This window comes from Marmota monax, unplaced genomic scaffold (assembly GCF_021218885.2).
Source record: "Marmota monax isolate L192 unplaced genomic scaffold, Marmota_monax_Labrador192_F-V1.1 WCK01_AAM20220418_F8-fsc00061, whole genome shotgun sequence".
NCBI classification, from domain to species: domain Eukaryota; kingdom Metazoa; phylum Chordata; class Mammalia; order Rodentia; family Sciuridae; genus Marmota; species Marmota monax.
The window spans coordinates 19,391,564-19,407,851 of NW_026695230.1; the positions used below are offsets into that span (position 1 = coordinate 19,391,564).

Consider the following 16,288-nt stretch of genomic DNA (forward strand, 5'->3'; position numbering starts at 1 on the left):
AATGTTCTTATACGGTTAACATGATTTTTTTTCTCCCGTTTTCATACTAATCTCTCCTCAGAATCATAGCAGAGTCACTCAGAGTTGGCAGCATTGCTGGATCTATGCTGGATGTTTCTTTATAGTTCTCATTTTTCATTTCTTTATCCTTGAGTCTAAACTTCAGAACACCCCTCCATTGAACATTTTAGCATAGTAATTGAAGCTTCTGGTATGCAAATACTCTCCAGAAAGAATACTTCAATGAAACTAGGATGCAAATAATCTCAGATCAGTGGTTTTCATGTCCTGCAAATATATGTATTTTTACACTACCATATTTTCTCCACTGAAAATAGCTGTTTAGGACAGCATTTTCCCAAAATGTAATTGATCACTTAATAGCATTTATCAAATGAAAAAAATTTTAGGTATTCATGAAAAATAAATTCCTAAACAATATCTAGACTTTCCTTGTCAGAATCTCTGTAAAAATAGGAATCTGCTTTTTGGATTTTTTTGAGATGTTTTTTGTTTCTTTGTTTTTGTTTGTGTGTGTATGAGGTTTTTTTTTGTTGTTGTTTGTTTGTTTGTTTGTTTCCTAGTACTAGAGTTTAAGTTGCCACTCTCTCATGTGCTAGGCAAGTGTTATACCAGCAATTTTAAAATTCTTAAAAATTTTGAGACAGGATGTTACTAAGATGCTCAGGCTGACCTGAAACTTGTGATCCTCCTGCCTTGGCCTCCTGAGTAGTTGGGATTACAGGTCTGTGCCACCATGCCCAGAAGGACCCACATTTTACAAACTAATCTCCTTGTGATTCAACCCCAAATAAAGATTGAGAATCACAGCTTTGAACTATTAGCTCAGACTTTTAGCTCTACATTGGCTTAAAACCAAGTCTGTTTTATACACAAATGCACTAGTTAAATCAGGCATAGAAGTGAGGACTTTATAATCCTAAACACCGCCAGTAGTTTACCTGCCCATGAATACAAACACTTGACTACGAGGCTCAGCCTTGCAATTCCACTTTTAATCTTCATGGTACCCTGGAGATGACAGAGAGCTTCTCTTTTCCCTGTGTTTTCATTCCAGTCCTATTAGAACCCCTTCTTCTTAGACCTTGCTCATCCCATTCAAGCCTCTGGTGTCTTTTCATGTTGTTTTTCTTGATTCATTTGTCAGCTTCCTAGGTGCTTTGATTCCTAGGCCCATCTTAGCCAGAAACATCAGCAAATTTGCCTTCACACCTGAAAAGACAAGGAGGCACCTAATGAATTGCATGTGCTGAAAGTCCAGCTAAACTCCTGACTCTCCTTAAGCTCCAAGTTCCTTCTACCAACTAAACATGAAATTGTGTGTGATAATGGGTAACTTAGAAGTTATATATATTCTCAAATGACAGCCATACTGTACTATTTTAATGGGATTAACTCCCTAGGGCTGTTCTCTTTTTCCTGTCTGTATTATAACTTGTGCCACTGAAAAATTCTCCGAAACCCAATTTGAACATCTATTCCTTACAAGTTATCTGGTTTTGATCTTCCAGGTCCCCAATAATGGCTCAGGAGTTTTTGCTAATTTGTTACATAGTAATATGAAAAATAATACCTATTTTTGGCACTGAGATGTTTGAAGCTTCTATAACACATACCTAAAAAATTGGAAACAGCTTCGAATCAAGTGGGTGGAGGCTAGAAGAACTTTGAGAAGCATGATAAAGTTTAAACTACCTTGAATACACTATAAGTTGAAATCACTTAAGGATGCACAGTGAGGGCATAGAAGAAAGTAAGAAACATGTTACTAAAACAGGAGGAATAGCCAGGCACTGTGGTACATCTGTAATCTCAGCAGCTTGAGAGGCTCCAGCAGGAGGATGGTTAGTTCAAAGCCAGTCTCAGCAAAAGTGAGGTTACTCAGAGAGATCCGATCGCTAAATAAAATACAAAATATAGCTGGGGATGTAGCTCAGTGGTCGAGTACCCCTGAGTTCAATCCCTGGTACACCCCCTGCAAAAAAGAAATAGGAGGAAGAGGATCCTTGTCGTGCTGGTTAAGCAGTTGAGGCACTTCCAGGTAAAATGTAAAAGATGGCTGCTGATTTTTGATTATTGATTATTATTGATTATAATAAAATATGAGAGGAGAAAGATAAATCCAGAAAAGAATTTATATACTAAAAGAAAGACTACATAATGTTGAATTTCTCAGCCTGTCTAAAAGGATAAACACATTAGATTTAAGAGATTCAATCATGAATCTCTGTGGGAGACCAACCTCATATGTGACTAAGTTAACTCCCCTGCTGGGTGATGTGGCCTCAGGCACCCATGCTGCTAGACTGCCCTGCTCTTCTAGGGTTCCAGTGACTTATGTCTTCCTGCCCAGGCTTGTCTTGCTACAGCCCCATGTGTGGAGCTACGCTCACCTGTTCCTTTGTAATATAACCCCTTGCCCTGTTTAGGGTAGAATCTTCCATTGAAGTGCCTTGTGTGTGTCCCCTTCTCTTACTGTGCCCTTGGGTGTGGCCTACCCCAGTGTCAGTCAACCTGCTGACAGTGGACATCATGAAGATAGACTCAGCCCCCTGAAACCTGACCACTTGCCTCATTTGAATAGCTTCCCCTCAATAAAAGGGGTCAGAGAGTGCGCTCACTCTCTCTCTCTCTCTCTCTCTCTCTCTCTCTCTCTCTTCCTGCGGACCCTTAAGATCAGAGGAGCCATCACAGTGACCCCAAAGAAAAAGGTACTTGTGTCTCTTGTGTGGTTATTTTGTGCAGCCCAGTTAGCTCAGTTTACCTGGAGTGAACCCTGAGCCTTTTAGTCAAGAGAACAGAAACGTGGCAAATCTCTGCTGGGTATGATGATGCAATCTTTTGCTAAAGCCTTGGAAATATCAAAAGTCAGAGTAATCGGGTACACAAAGAATATTGTCAAGGGAATAAGAGTTTGGCACCGTGATAACAATCAAACCAGAAATCCTGGAGGGACCTGTAGGACACTGTTCATTAAAAACCCCTGCAGGAGAACAGTGTATGAGAGGGCTTCTCTGAAAATTAAGTATAGATATGACTTGTGTCCAAGAGTTAACACCCAATGAAATACACAGAAGAGGGCTGGGGTTGTGGCTCAGTTGTGGGGCGTTCCCCTAGCATGTGTGAGGCACTGGGTTCAATCCTCAGCGCCACAAATAAATAAATAAATAAATAAAGGTATTGTGTCCATTTATAACTAAAAAAAGAAAGAAAGAAAGAAATACACAGAAGACCCACAATGTCTTCAGAAAATGAGTTCAGCATAAACACTGCTAGTTTGAATTAAAAGAGACAAAGTACAAAATGACAGGAAGCTGTTATGTCCCTCCACACACACATAAAAAATTCTACTGGCAGGAAGCAAAATAATGTTACCAAAAGATCTGTCCTTGTCCCCAGTGCTAATTCAATAATGAAGACTCAATTTTGGTGAAGAGGAAAAAGAAGTATTATTGCTCCTCTCACAATGGAAAACGGGGACTTGTGTCCCAGAGGCTGTGATTCTGATCATCAGTGGGAACAACGTTTTAAAAGATGATTCAAAGACTACTTTACAGGTGTTCCCTGTCAGGGTCATAATTCACTTGTAGGTAGCTGTTTCTTAGGTCTTTTGGCACTATCCCCTAACATCTCAACTACTTCATTCTTGGTGTGTGTGTGCTTAAGGACAGATAACTTAGCCTAGGATAGGAAGAAGGGTAATTCTGCTTCCTCCAAAGTTAGGGAGTAGAGAGGGAGAAGAGAAAGGGGAAGTAAAAACCATGTTGATTTTAAAGTAAGCCATAGTGGTAGAACAGCAATGGTTAATATCAAAGCATGAAATCTGCCCCAGTTACACAAATAGAACTGCTTATCTGTGGACCTTTGCTACCTTTCATGGAAAAGTAGGAATGACGCATAAAGCAGTGTCCAAGTGTCCAAAGCCCAAGGAGCACAACCATAAATCACTGAGTTTTACCCTCAGACTGGGAAGCCTAATTGAGAAACTCCGATTGAAATTTTCCCAGCTAGATTTCAGAACTGTCATGGATAAATCATTCTTTTTCATTCCATTCCTCCTACACCCATGTTTTTTATCAGAATGCCAACAGCTGTTATCCTATACCTTTCCCATCATTGTATGTTAGGTTTTTTGGACTCTGATGGCATATATCTTTAGTTTCATAAGTCCATATGTGGGGGATAACAGTGCCCCAGGACTGACAGTTAACAAATTACAAGAAGGTTAATCCATACTTGGTCCGGATATACAGGATATTCTGGAGTTCAAGTTTGTGAATACTGAGATGATACTCTTAGAATTTGAGACAGATGAAATTATTTCTTGTTTGGGAGGCACATGAACTCTTAGGAACCAGAGAACACTGTGAGAGGCAAACCTCAAGGTGTCTGTCAATGATTTTCCACTCTTTGGGTCCACAACTTAGAGGAATCTCATGCTTAAATGTAGGTGGGTACTAGGACTTCCTTCTAGACAAAGAACATGGCACAGCTGAAGGGATATATCACCTGTACTTAGATTACATTGTCTGAGCTTCCATTTTAACAGATAGGAGAAGGAAATTCTTCTACGCTGGATTTGAAGAAGAAAGTTACCATACATACTGAAAGAAGCTCCTGTGGGGGGGGGGGTCTTGTGATGAGGAACTATGGGAAGATTCTAGGAGTTATGAGTGGTCTCTAGAAAACTGCCAACAAGAAAACAGAAACTGCCATTCTATAACCAAAAGGAGAGGAATTCTGCCACCAACCCTAGGAGGTTGAAATGAATTTTTTCCACAGTTATTTTAGACCATTTGTACTACCGTAACACAATAACATAAACCATACCATAACACTTAAAAGTGGATAAATTTTGAAGAACAGAAATTAATTTTTTCACCACTCTGGAAACTGGGAAGACAAGAACAAGTCGCTGGCATTTGGTGAGGACCTTCTCGATTGTTCCTCTCATGTCTTCAAATAGTGGTGAAGCCAGAATAAGACAGGCAGTCAGTATAGATGAGTAAATCAAATCAGATCGTATCAAGGAGGCCAATTTGAGTGAGTCCAGGAAGTTGGAGATGGATTGAAATGCTAATGCCTTCAGAGGCTTTCCTCCACCCTTATCAAGATAACCTGCTCCTGCTCCAACTTATTGCTAAGGTAACCTGTCCCAGGGATTGTCCCTCCCTACAGGGAGTTGTAAATAATGCCCTGTTCCTCCCCAGATCACACCACCTTGGCCCCCTCATCTGCTTCACACCTTTTGGCCATCCCACCAAGCATCTCCTGGACCTAGTCACTTACCCAGGAAGGCCATATGGGGAAGAGAGCAGAAGAACACAGGAAGCTTAGGACATATGAAACAGACAGGATGCTCTCACTTCTCGGGAGGCCAGGATACCAGCTATGGCCCCCTTCTCCCTCCTGGAGAAGTCTATGTTACCCCTTTTTAAATAAACCCTGGCTTTATATGCTTGCTTCAGAGTGCTTTTCTAATGTTATACTTCAACATGTGAGGGAGCAGAACTTGTCACCGGTAACCAGCAGTATCAATGGGAGACAGAAGAGCAAACAGGCAAAAGAATGCCAAACTAGCCCTCAAGATGCTATCACCTCCCAAATGTAAATGTTACATTTTTCTCTCTGAAGTTGCTACTAACTGAAAAACCTGTTAGCTTTGCTAGTTGGATGTATTCTACTAAATAAATCCTAAACTCTGCCTTCTATAAAGCCCTCAGGTGTGGATACAATTCAGCAAAGTTCTTTGGCCTTTCCTCTGGTGCCCAATACCTTGTTCCACATTTCCACCTGAGACTTCACAGAATTGCCTTTATCATCCATATTTCTACCAACATTCTCATCAGGACCAATTGAGTCATCTCTAAAAAGTTTCAGTCTTCCTCTACAATTCTTCTCTTCATCTGCCCTCACCAGAAAGGCCTTAATACTCCATTCATGGAAATGCAGGCTTTCTCTAGCCTCTGCCTCCAAGTTCTTCCACCTTCTGTTCATTATTCAGTTCCTAAGCCACATTTTTAAGTATTTGTCATAGTAACATTTTATTCCTCTATACCAATTTCTGTATTGGTCTATTCTGTGTTGCTGTAACTGAACACTTCAGATTGAGCAGTTAATTCTGAACAGATATTTGTGAACTTCCCTATCACCAGAGGAATTCCTAGAGTGTAGGACTCCAGTCAGAGCAAGTGGTGTCCTTGACACACATGGAAAAGAATTTCAGTACACACCAGTCTGAGACACAGAAATTTATTTAGGAAAACAGATAATTATTCACGGGAGAATATTGGCTGTGGAAAAACTTTTGTACTAAAGAAAGGAATATACACTCAAGAGAGAACATGGGCCATTTCCAGAGGGAGAGACACCAACCCCTTGGGTAGGTATGTTGATATTTAGAGGGGACAGTAGCTAAAGGCAGAAAAAGAGGTAGATATAGGGTGGAGCTAACACAATTTGACACCAGCTTTCATGGTGCCTACCCATCATGTTACTTTTAGCAGGCAATGAGGCTGACCAAGGACTAGAGCTAAGGTCATGGACTGGATGGCTTATTGTTGCTTGTTTTCCATTTCAAAGGTTCATGGATGTTTCCTATATTCCAAGGGTTCTTGGTTACTTTCTTTTTGCTACTCAGTAGATCTTACTGGGTATTCTGTACTCCCAAATTCCTATTTCAACAGCTGTGGAGGCTCGAAAGTAAAAGATCCAGGGATAAGACTCTGGAAAGAAGCTTCTTGTTATATCATCACACATAGAAGGGAGAAGGGCAAAAAGGCAAAAGAGTGTCAAGCTCTTGATTTGACAATGGCATTAATCCTGCCCATGAGGGTTCAGTCTTCATGACATAATACCCTCTCAAAGGCACAATTTTTTAATTCTGTGAAATCAAAATTGAATGTCAGCCTAAGTTTTGGAGGGGACAAATGTTCAAAGCACCCAGCAGATGGAATGACTATTATATCCATCTAATAAAGACATGAAGACAAAACTAAGGGACACCTGGTAGTGTTGCCAGCTTCCTCGGCAATAGGACTGACTCCAGGGGCCCCAACAATCCAGGTCCAGCCACTTGCCCCAAATACCAAGCAGAAAATGTAATGGTTAAAAAAAAAACAGGAAAGAAACCTTTAATCAATAGCCATATTGGGAAGGCAAGGTGAGATCCAGTCTCAACCCTTCTTTCAACTTGCTAACATGAGCTTCAGGTTTAAATAGGGAAAGAATTGAGGTCTGGTTGATTATTCTCTCATTAATGATTCTTTGAGGAGGCAGCTCCAGAAATGCCCTTATCAATTGAGGGAGCAATCTGCACTTGATGCTCAGTATGTTTGTCTCCCAAGCATGTGTTCCTGGAAGCAAGTGATGATTGAAGTCCTCCAGGCACCATTCCAGGTGTCTGAAACAGGCTGCTACAAATCTCCCTGCAAATGTGTCTGACCACAGTATTGAAAGGTGCTGAGACATATTTTATATAGGCCTAAATAACCTTGTATAACTAGTTTTTAGATAAACACTCCTTAAATCATTAACATAACTCCATGCAGAGCTGAGCAGAGACCTGACCAAAGCTTAAGGTAACAAGAAGTCAGATACAAAATGAAAGCACAGATATCCAGCTTTATTCTGCTTCTTGTTACCAATGGGGCAACTTTACACCTAGGAGAAGACTCATTGCTTTTAGCAAAGTCAGCTTTCTGATTCCCTGTTACAGAAGAGTTAGGATGAGATTAAAGACAAATTTAAGAGAATAAATCGAAAAGACATGGTGTACTAAATTTACATTAATAGGAAGACATGTGGGTAGAATACCAATTAGCTAAGTATGGTACTGACATTGAATGGGAAAATACTACAGGAACATGTGAAATCTCATCTCATTTGTTGTCCAAAAAGAGTGAGTGAGGTAGTCAGCATAACACCACCCCATGCACATTATGCTGCTCCATTGCAACATTGATTATAGGAGATTCCTTGTATTGACATATACAGAGGACTTGGTATATAAAGTTGTCCATGTAATAGAAAGATGATATTAAAAGGGGAAGATGAAAAACAGGAAGTCAGTGACAATCATAAACTAGGGTAGAAATGCCATCAAAATACAGGACAAAAAATATTAAATAACCTAAGAGGTCAAACAGAGATAGGAATGAAACCAGTCAATATAGTTCAAGGGCATTGCTCTTGTTTCAAAAATAAACCATCAAGCTATCAAACCTAAGCATGTTCTCATGCTCCAACCCTCAGTCTCGAGCTTTCCAAGTAGTTGATTGTGTGTGATAGAAAGGGCCAAAATCAGGCTGTTAAGTTGCAACTCACCATGGAAAATAAAAAGCCAATCTATATTGAGAACACAATGATGTCTACCACCCCCACAAAAAAAATGGTTTTTAAATATATACACAAATATATGTAAATATCAACAGTTAAACAGGGGACAAGAAGGACTTGGACTTGCATCACTAATACACTCACAATTTTGATTATGTGGCAGATACTTCCTAAGGTCAGGACAGAGTCAAGAGTAACTGAGTGTTTTCACAAAGCCATGGCCACAACAGAGTACACCTCAGATGAAGCTCTGCTCCGAGACAAAAGGAGTCAAGATCTCCAAGAGATGCCAAGAGAAGTAGGAGTGGATGTGAAGTACTGATTGCACAAACTACAGGAATACCTGGGTGTGACCTGTGCCCAAGCCTTACAATATTTAACAGGAAAAAACTTCCAGAAGCTGATCCCAGGTACAACATCTATGGGAGAAAACGGCCCTGGAGAGACTGCTTGACCTATCCCATTCAAATAGTGTTCCAGAGTTCTAGAAGTCACCAATGGAGAGGATAAAGAGAAAGCAGAAGCAGGCAGAACAAGCACTGCAGGAGCTGAGGAACTTGCTCCCAGAAGGGAGGCAGAGACAGGAAGAGACAGTAAAGAGAAAAGAAGCAGAGCTGAGGCAAGCCATGGAGATCCCTGAAGGGTACTGGCCAGTGCCTGAAAGGCCCTTACGGGCGGTCATGGAAATCATGCAGAGACAACTCAGTCCCATAAAGCAGACACTGACCCACAGGCAAACCTCCCAGATAGAGATCTACAAGATGGGCATCAGGAGGGCTGGCCCTGCAAGGAATTTGCCAATCATGCAACCAAAAGGACCTGATACAAAAGAGAGAGGAGCTACTCAGTGTCCCCAGTAATTTTTCCCTCTTTAGCCCTCAACAAAGCACAAAAATGGAAACAAAACAATTTATATCTTTTCAAGAAGAATCCATGTTCACCAGATTGTATAAAAATGTAAGTGCTTCCACCAAGGCTAGAGGCTGGGGGATTCAACTAGAGACTGGAATGAATAAAAGCAAGCATTGAGAATCCAAGGAAACCCAACAAGCAAGTTCTGAGCACACTTCTTTATGCTCGACTAAATTCAGTTGTGTCCCCCTGGCCTCTTGCCACTCTCCCATTAGTGAGCATCAATTCTCCAAGCCTGCTCTCCAAGAATGTGAATACAACAAAGGCCTCTTAGATCAGACTGTAGACACAGACAGATTCACCTTCCTGAAGCAGAGGACTGAGAACTAATTCCACAGGTTTGGTTCTCATGCTAACCAAGGCTCTCTGCACCTGGGAGGAATCTACAGGTGGAAGGTTGTTTCAAAGGGTTTGCAAAGTGACCAGCTGGCTGATGTGAAGCAGCAGGTAGCAGTTGTCCTGAATATTACATATGGGACAGCTACAGTGGCTTTGGAGTGGGAGTTGCTACAGGTATGAGCTTCTAAAAGCCAAAATTTACAAAATCTCAAAACCAAGGTCCAGACAGGTGTCCACAAGAAGCAGATGGCCTCATCCAGTGGAAAGCTGGCCTTGTTGTCAGTAATCAAACTTGGTGTGGGACTTCAGGTGGTGCCCATTTGGGACTTCAATCTCTCCAACCACAGGAGTGATTTTAAAGATCCCCTTAAGGTAGCTAACTGCCTGAAAGACAACTATACTGCTTTGACTAACCTTACTACACAGATTCAGGAGGGAACTGAATTATTTAGTGCTGGGAAGGAGCCAAGAGTTTTCTAGGATGATGTGAAATTCTGGCAAATATCTGATCCTCGGGAGCAACTTCAAAACCTGATCAAATTCATGCAAACACTGAGTCAAAAAATAAATCATTATGGCACTTGTATTAATATATGCCTGACAGACTGGGATCTGCAGAATTTCCTAGTAAGCACTGTCAATTTTAGCAAAAATTATTTCAGACATAAAATTACATTTATTAAATCACAGTTGTGCAGCCTTCTGGATCCCCAGGTCTACAAAGTGACACACTTTCCTCTGGTTCACTCCATCATGCAATGGATCTACCAGTCGGAGTCACAGAAAGAACAACTCAAAATCTCCCATTTTCTGAGTTCATTAACATTATAAAGGAAACCCAGAATGAACTCTTCGAGGTGAATGTTAAATGTGAAATGCAAGGTGTGGCTGGGGTTATAGCTCAGCAGTATAGCGCTTGCCTCACAAGTGTGAGGCATTGGGTTCGATCCTCAGCACCACATAAAAATAAATAAAATAAATAAAGTAAAAATATGTGTCCATCTTTAAAAAAAAAACTCCTTAAAAATGTGAAGTGCAAGAAACAGTGGAAGAAGCTCAAAGAAAGGCCACATATGAGGTCAACTTAGCTCTCAGCAGTTTCTTAAATCACCTCCAAGCAGCAGGGCAGCCAGACACACAGGTCTTGCTACTTTCCAGTGCAGCTGGTGCAGGATATCCTGTGATAAGCATATTTTTCATCATCTTCTGGGGTGTGATAAGTTGAACTTCCTGCTGGATTTAATGCAAACTGCTTACAATAAATACCAAGAGATCAAAGATATTTCCAGCTCCAGGGCCCACACATTCCTGGTGCTCACAAGTCCAACAGGCACAGCTGGAGTCAGAGTTCTTCTCCAGAAGAGAAGATGCAATGCATGACACTTAGGAGTCAACACATGGGGAAATTATCATCTAAAGAAGTTGCACATGTCCTCATTAAACTTGGAGCAGATCATGATTGGGAAAACCTAGAGAGAGACTTGAGGTTACTCATTGATGGCAATTATGAAGCCACCATCTCTTCTTTGCAAATGGGCAAGTTAAGAAAAGAATTGGAAATTCTCTTCCATGAAAAGAAATAGTTCCAGGAAACAAATGATAATGAAAATAACAAATGGGAGGTGATAGAAAATGAAGCCATTCTAAACTCACTACAGCATCTAAACCTAGAACATTACTACTCAAAAAGGATGAGTAGAGCTAACTTCCATCTGGTCTTCAAGAATTCTGTGTACAACATCAGGCCAAAATTAGAAGAGAAACTTCTCATCTATTTCCTTCAGAAGCTACTAATGCTGGATTATTGACTTAGATTCCTGGTCTTCAAAGATGATGAAAACATAGAACATCAGGTCTCTCCAAGTGCATCTAATAAGGAAAATGAGGCTTTTGATCCTAATCAGGAAAATGAGGCTTTTGATCCTTGTGAAGATCCTTTTTTGAAGATGGAGATATTCTCACTAATACTTTTCCCATTAATCCCAGACCCCACATTCACCCCATGGATATTCAAATGGCCACTTTTCACTGTGCAGATGATTTTGCCAGACAATATATTTGGGGCAAACTATCCACGTGTCAATTTGTCCTGTGCCTCCTGGTGCAAAATTCCTGCACTTCTCAAATTGAATTCACTCTCTGGTCTCTCAGACAAATTAGGAGAAGTTGGCAGCAAGCAAGAAAAAATCACCACAAGGGAAGCACAGTAACAAGAGTCAGCAGATGTGTTATGTCTCCATGCCCATTGTGTCCTTCATTAGAGTTGACAATGGCCTGTGTGCTTCCAAGTCTCAGAACATGAACCATCTTCTTAGTAAACATCAATATGATCTATTTTTCCACAACACTGCAGACAAAGCAGCAAAAACTGCCTCTTTTTAAAAAAAATAATTTATTCACTGATTCTAATTAGGTATATATGACAGCAGAATGCATTTTGATTCATTGTATACAATTTCACCACAACTTTTCATTTCTCAGGTTGTATACAATGTAGCCTCACTCCATATGTGCAGTCATACATGTACCTAGAATAATATTGTCTGTCTCATTCCACCATCTTTCCTGCTTCCATACCCCCTCCCTTCCCCTCCCTCCCTTTGCCCAAAGTTCTTCCATTTTTCCCATCCTCCCCCATTATGGATCAGCACCCACTTATCAGAGAGAACATTCAAGCTTTGGTGTTTGGGGATTGGCTTACTTTGCTTAGCATGATATTCTCCAACTCCATCCATTTACCTGCAAATGCCATAATTCTATTCTCTTTGAATGCTGAGTAATATTCCATTGTGTATATATACCACAGTTTCTTTGTCCATTCATCTATTGAAGGCATCTAGGTTGCTTCCACAGTTTAGCTATTGTGAATTGAGCTGCTATAAACACTCTTGTGGCTGTGTTACTACATTATGCTGATTTTAAGTCCTTAAGGTATAGACCAAGGAGTAGGATATCTGGGTCAAATGGTGGTTCCTTTACAAGGTTTCTTAAGAATCTCCATTCTGCTTTCCAAATTGGTTGCACTAATTTGCAGTCCCACCAACAATGTATGAGTGTGCCTTTCCCCCCACACCATCGCCAACACTTATTGTTGTTTGTATCTTGATAACTGCCATTCTGACTGAGATGAAATTATAGAGTAGTTTTAATTTGCTTTTCTCTAATTACTAGAGATGTTGAACATTTTTTCATACATTTGTTGATCAATTGTATTTCTTCTTCTGAGAAGTGTCTGTTCAGCTCCTTAGTCCATTTATTGATTGAGTTGTTTGGTTCTTCTGGTGTTAAGTTTTTTGATTTATTTATATATCCTAGAGATTAATGCTTTATCTGACATGTGGGTGGCAAAAATTTGGTCCCAAAATGCAGGCTTTCTCTTCACCTCATTGATTGTTTCTTTTACTGAGAAAAAGCTTTTTAGTTTGAATCCATCCCATTTATTCATTCTTGATTTTATTTCTTGCACTTTAGGAGCCCTTTTAAGGAAATTGGGGCCTAACCCAATGTGATAAAGATTTGGGCCTACTTTTTCCTCTATTAGGTGCAGGGTCTCTAGTCTAATTCTTAGGTCCTTGATCCACTTTGAGTTGAGTTTTGTTTATGGTGAGAGATGGGGGTTTAGTTTTATTTTGCTGCATATGAGTTTCCAGATCTCCCAGCACCATTTGTTGAAGAGGCTATCTTTTTTCCAATGTATGTTTTTGGCAGGTGCCTTGTCAATTATGAGATAACTGTATTAATGTGGGTTTGTCTCTTGTGTCTTCTATTCTGTACCATTGATCTACATTTCTATTTTGGTGTCAATTCCATGTCATTTTTGTTACTATAACTTTGTAGTACAGTTTAAAATCATCAGTTTTACATTTATGAAGAGTAAAGTCCAAGTTCTGTATTTTAACCCAACTAGTAGTTACAAAAGTTTGTTGCTATTTTCCCTATCTGTATTTTATTTTCTCTAAATATTATTTTTAAATAAAGTAGAATGAAAACAGTAAATCTAAAAATGAGGGTGAGAAACACAAGGAATTAAGGCAGAAAAAAAAGAGCAATATAAGGTTGCTTTAACAACAACTATCTAATGTTGCCCAATATCATAGTTATTTTTATATTTTGTGTGCAATCAGAGGTAATAGCATAAATTGGGGAAGATGGGAACCAGGCCATTTTCTCCTGGGAACAACACCCCACCCCCATAGTTTAATTATCTTTCTTTCTTTCCCATTGAACTAGAAAAACAATCATTCCTTACACTCTGAGTCCTGTCAGCTCCTCTAGGGTAGAAGAGCAGTGCGCCACCCAGATCCTCCTTCAAGGAAGGACTGCTGCTCAGCTGAGGGGAGTGAAGGAAGCAGCCATTCATCGGTTGTTACACCTTTCACATCTACCTCACTTGCAGAAAGCCTCTTTGCCTGAGTTCATGCTCTCCTGGACAACTTTTATTCAGTGATTGAGACACAGAGTCCCTGCCATGTTGGCCGAACACAGGATACTCTCTCTGATAGGCCCCCTCACTCCAGTGTTCTAGCCTGTTTCAAGAAGGTTTCTGAGGTCTGCACCACAGTTCACTTTCTACCTCTGACATATCCTATTTCTGCCCCTTTCTTTCATAGGTATTGATCCCTAAGAAATATCTTGCATACTTTTTCAGAATCTGCTTCTGGAAAAATTGGTCATTGACATTCCTATAGGTCTTGGTAAAGATTGTCATGTCCAGGTGGATTTGAACAATGGTTGAGCATAATAAAGATGCAGCACAAGAAGAAAATAAAGGCTACATAATATTCTCTTTCCACCATCTGTAGAAATGGAGCATCATCTTTTCAAGGGATGAGAAAATGCAAGTCTTCCAGAAATGACTAGCAGGGAGGAAAGTGAGATAGTCACCTTTACATTACCGTGACAAAAATACTTGACAAGCACAATTTAGAGGAGGAAAAGTTTGTTTTAGATCACAGGTTCAATGATTTAGTCCATGGTGGGCCAGCTTCAATGCCCTGGGACCAAGGTAAGGCAGAACACCAAGGCAGAATGTTGTGGTGGAGGAACACGGCTCTGCTTAAGGCAACCAGAGAGTAGAAAGAGAAAGGGAGAGGGGCTGCATGGATGATGAACCCTGCCAAAGCACACCCCAGTGACCCACCTCCTCCAGACAAGCCCCACCAGCCTACAATTACACACAATTAGTCCATTCAAACTTGGATGGACTGAGTAGGTTACTGCTTCTATTCACCTCTGACTATTCCTGCACTAACACAGGAAGTTTTAGGGGATACCTGGTGTCCAAACCAAAACAGGACCTCAGCCCTGTTGAAAGCATTCCAGAGGAGCATGAGATGTAGTAGCCCTGTGGGCAACTCATTAGTCAACGGTAACCAGAAAACTGGTGGTTTTCAAAAAAGAGGTAAAACTGATGGGCTAGAACTAAAATAAACATTTCTCCCCAGTATTTGAAATGGGGTGGGGTAGTCAAGAAAAGGAACCTAGTTCCATCAAACGAATTCCTTAGGAATGAGAGGGAGGTAAATTGAGCCAAAACAAGAAGATTTACTTGCCTCGATCCAACATGCTTCAGCCTAGAAATTTTCCTGGCAGAGCAAAAGCTTCATCATCCTATGTACTAAGGAGACACCTATAGGGGAAATTAGAGATTTTGAACTTCCAGCTGCCAAATTAAATCTATAAAGTTTACCCAAAGACTTTCTTGCACCAGCACATAGTTTTCTGGGTCTCTAGAGACCCAATTAGACTGGAAAATAGTAATTGTTATAGGTTCTGCTGGCACAAAATGTTATCCTTGGGAGCAATTACTGGTCTTAGTAAGAGCATCCTGAAAACATGAATTTTCCTTGCTCTTTTCCTACCTTCAACCCTACAACCACCTCCTATGGCCTCCCATCTTATTACTAAGGGCTTTGTCATCTAGCTTCTGGTTAAAGTTTCATGAAGTCGCAGGCCTTCTCTTACCAGCAGGTGGTAACAAGCCTTATTAGATTCCAAGATACCTTGATCTCAGTACTGTCAACATTTAGGGCCAGACAACATTGTTGTGGGGGACTGTCCTGTGCATTATAGAATGCTTAGAAGCATCCCTAGACTCTATCATTAGATGCAGGGAGCACTCCCAGCAGACATGACAACCAAAAATGTCTATAGCCATTGCCAAATATTCCTGAAACATTTGTATTGCCCCAATTGAGAACCATCATTCAGTGAGACCCTAATGAAAATAAAATAAATAAATTTTGATGATGTTTAATTATTTTGTCATTTTTTGAATAAAGAACATGCATTTTGTTAAAAACATTTTAAATGTGGAAAAATATTAAATATCCCACCTTCTCGAAACATTTCAATGGCCATCCTCCCAGGCACATGGACTCAAGGATAAAAGCACACAGTTTAGCAAGGCATAGCATACACACTCTCCTATAATCCCTTTTCCTCTAAAAATCTATTATGGTCATATTTCTAGGCCAACAATTATTGATCTATTTAAAAATTAATTTTAATGCCTATATCATATATTAATAGAAATTAACTAGGTTCTTAAAGGTGGGCAAGGGAAGTTTCCCGATTTTTACTACCATAAAAGAGCAATTCACAGGCAATGTGGCCTACATATCTATAATTTTGACAGGACACAGTTTTATAGTATGATTGAGACATAGCTCTTCTTCAA

General features: G+C 40.2%; 1 protein-coding gene and 1 pseudogene across 2 annotated transcripts in view; both read left to right on the top strand.

The window, feature by feature from the left end:
• LOC124088640 (interferon-induced very large GTPase 1) overlaps positions 1-16,288 on the top strand; it is a 76,742-nt gene that overhangs the window by 3,355 nt on the left and 57,099 nt on the right. The gene's annotated exons all lie outside the window — the stretch shown is intronic.
• On the top strand, positions 10,368-12,165 carry LOC124088414 (interferon-induced very large GTPase 1-like; annotated as a pseudogene).